The sequence below is a fragment of the Canis lupus genome, chromosome 10 (assembly GCF_011100685.1).
Source record: "Canis lupus familiaris isolate Mischka breed German Shepherd chromosome 10, alternate assembly UU_Cfam_GSD_1.0, whole genome shotgun sequence".
NCBI lineage: Eukaryota > Metazoa > Chordata > Mammalia > Carnivora > Canidae > Canis > Canis lupus.
Genome location: NC_049231.1, coordinates 68,388,372 through 68,391,990, shown reverse-complemented (window position 1 = coordinate 68,391,990; position 3,619 = coordinate 68,388,372).

The window sequence follows — 3,619 nt, the reverse complement described above, 5'->3', positions numbered from 1 at the left end:
GCGAGAGACACCAGTGTATTAGAAGAGTGAGCATGTTGTGGTCAAATGACAAAACCCAAAACCTGCTTAACCTGGCACATTCTCCAACGTTTTTGATCACAGAACCCTTTGTGTATTAAATATCTAGAACAATCAGCAGAATACGTTCCCGACTGTAACCTCCGTCTGGTTTTCTGGTTTCTGACTCAGCTTCATCCCTAGCCTTGGGTTTTCTCCCTAGAAGTATTCTTGTGGGCTCTTGATAAGCTTCATAACCAACTCTCCTGCCTTGCATCCTCAAAACCAGTCCTTTGGGTTATAAACTGAGATTCACATCTGATTGTGCAAACTTCTCCCCTGACCCTCCTGCTGACCGGTGGTGACGCCAAGAGTCTGGGCCATGTCTCTAGTCTCTAGTTTACTGTCACCCTGCCACCCACACCTTCGCGTAGCAGTGGAAATACCGTGTTGGCCAGTGTTACCTTTGACTGTATAGAGAGATGAGCGTTTATAATTTGGTAAGGTTTGGGTATGGAGACCATTTGAAAAATGAGTAACATGAATTTTGAGGATCCAATTCTGATTTTTTAAAAGTGATATCCTCATCTTGTGAATTCGCTCTTTAATTCAAGATACCTCTACTGCCCTAACTCCACCATGACCACAAAGACCCCACGTGCTTGGCAGAAGTTAGCACAATATTAGACTTTAGAGGGTCTTATTCTTTTCTTTTAGCTACTACTTGTCATCTTGGAATTTATTGTTAAGTAATACTGTAGGCTTGTGGCTAGAATATGCCCTTTTTTTTGGGAAACCGAATGTAAATTACCAGAATGAGGCGGCAATCTATGTAACTGTTAAATTCTATTAGTCATGTTAAAGACCATTGATCTTGTGAGAAATTAGCTAAAGCTATAGAGATCCATGGGAAGTCAAAGGTTTGCAGAAATATCCAGTGGCTCATTGTCTTTGCTACCTTTCGTGATGAATTTTAGGATAAGGATTCTCAAGGAGGAGGAAAAGATTAAGGAATTATCCAAGCCTTAGGTTACAATATCTGGTTACTAATTTTTGATTCAAGCCAATTCTGAGTCATACATAATTCCTGATAAAATATGGTGGAGCTGTCTGTCTGTCTAGTCCCTTTTTGAAAAGAAAAGCCTGCTTGATTATAGGCATAAAATCCACCTAAGCACACAGCATCACCAGCTCACACTCTTAAGCCAAATTTATTATTGACTTGGTTGACTGGGTACTGAGAAGTGAAACTGGTGGCCATACCATAAAGAGACTTCCTATTAACCACCCAGACCCCACAGCTTTCTAGTCACATCCCTACGCTGCTTGGAAGGGTTTTGTTTTTGTTGTTGAGTCTTTTGACTCAACAGAATTCTTTAAGCCCATTGCCTGAGTGCATAATCTGAGCCTGAGTTTCTGTTAGGCTTTGGAATGGTAGCGTGATGATACCTTTTAACACTTTGGGAGCTGTAGTGGAAGGAAAACCCTCTTTTGCCCCCTTAGGTTGTGCGGCTAGCCTAAGATTTAAACTGACTCAAGGCAGAGAAACAGGAGAAAAGTATACCAATTTATGTAATGTTTTTACACATACATAGGATTCTTCAGAAGGAAAACAAAGACCCGAAGAAGCTGTCAGGCTCCAAAGCTTACCAATGAATGATAAATTATGGGGATGTGACTGACAAGGCAGAGGGGAGTGGGTTAGGAGCTGTAAGTTTAGGACGGTTACTAAGAAATGGAAGGGGGAAACTAGTGGAAGATACGGGTTATTTTAGTAGTTTTTTTTGTAGAACCATTTTGACATAGACTCCTAGTCTCTGTGTGTCTCTTTCCGGTGCAGGGGGCGTCTTTCTCATGGGAAATTTTATGACCTGCTTTTAGGTAGAAAGGGGAGGTCAGAGAGCCTTTCCTGCACCGGCTGTTTCTCAAGTGCTTCAATATAATCAATATGCCAAAGTGTCATATTTTGGGGTGGCATGTTCCAAACCCCTTCAAAATCCCATTATACACCAAACAATACATTAACTCATTTCACCTGGACTGTCAACTTGAGCTCTGTAGAAATCACTGACTTGTCAGAATGGATCCTTGCCTCAGTCACTTTACCTTCATGAGACTCTGTCGTGGTGTCACGTAAAGGAGCCGGGCCGGATGCTCTTTGAGTTTCCTTGTAGCTCGAACACCGTGTGACTCTGAGAGAAATACCAAAATTGCTTTATTTTTGTCTCCACAGAGCAGATAGGAAACTGGCTTTAATGTGGTGACATAAATGATTAAGTTCCTTGAAAATTGGTATTTCAAGGTCCTTTTGTCTAATCTCTCTATCTCAAGCATCCACTGGAAATGGCCTTGCCCTTGTATTTCTTGTAGCGAAGCTGTCCCTGTTATCAGAGGGCCTGGGATCGTGTCACACTTGGGTTCAAATTCCAGCTGAGTGGTTTGTGACTTGTGTGCGGCAGGTTACTTAACCTATTGGAGCCTCAGTTTCCATATTTGTATGAAATAGTGCTGGCATTTGCCTTACGGGGTTACTTTGAGGATTACATGAGCTAATCTATTTATGGAACACAGCAGAGTGCTTGGCACAGGGATGCTCCATATGCCTCAGCTATCATTCCTGGTTTGGGGACCACAACACCTCGGCCTTCACTCTCTTGTGTGTCCTTTTGTGGATCTTGGTTTGGGTCTTGCTTAGGGGGCCGCTTCTACATTGAGCCCTACATGGGGCTGGCGGCTGGTAGCTATCATCCTGTCATCATTCTAAACACCCCCTAAGAGCCTTGGAGGTGGAAAAATTATCGTGATTATCCTGACAGCATTTTTCTCCTATGTATTGGTTACCAGTCCCTCTCCTCTCCCCAGCACTTCAAGTTTGCACACTTGGGCTTTATTCCTTTTAGAAAGATGGAGGTGATGTGGGGGTTACTCTTAATTGTGAATATTCTTGTCCAAAGGTGTATGATCTATGTCAAACATGGATTGATGAATAGAATGTTTATTATAGTCATATCTTTAAAAAAAAAAAAACATACCTTGTTCTTTCAGCTCAGTGTCTTGCCAAGAGACGTTTTGTTTTGAAGCTGATTAGTGCCAGTCAGCCGTTATTTGGGTAGTGATGCTATCAGGGCTGGAAATCAGAAAAAAATTCTTTTCCATACCTGGGATTAAGTGACCCATTTTTTCCACTCACAGAACATAGGGAAGTAGAATGTCTAAGGAGCTCCATGCTTTGTTTTCTTATATGGGCCATGGCGTCCTCAGCCCTGGCGGGAGATGGACTATATCTCTCCTGAGATCTAAGCCAGGGCATTTCAGACATTGGGGTTTAGTTGATGGCAAAACACACATGAACACAAAGCTGGCAGTTATTAACTTACAGTTTTGCCAGTAAAGATATTTAGAAAAAATAAATAAATAAAGATATTTAGAAAAAGCAAAAACAAACCGAAAAAATAAAACTCCCATTTAGAATCAATCAGTTTCATAAAAGACATTAAGTGGACTTTACAAACTTAATAGGAGTCCCCTTTAACTAAAATAATATTAGCCTCATGAAGAATTGATTACGGTGTCCTTATTTTTCAGAATGTGCCCTGAATTGGTAAAAAATACTGGTATAAGC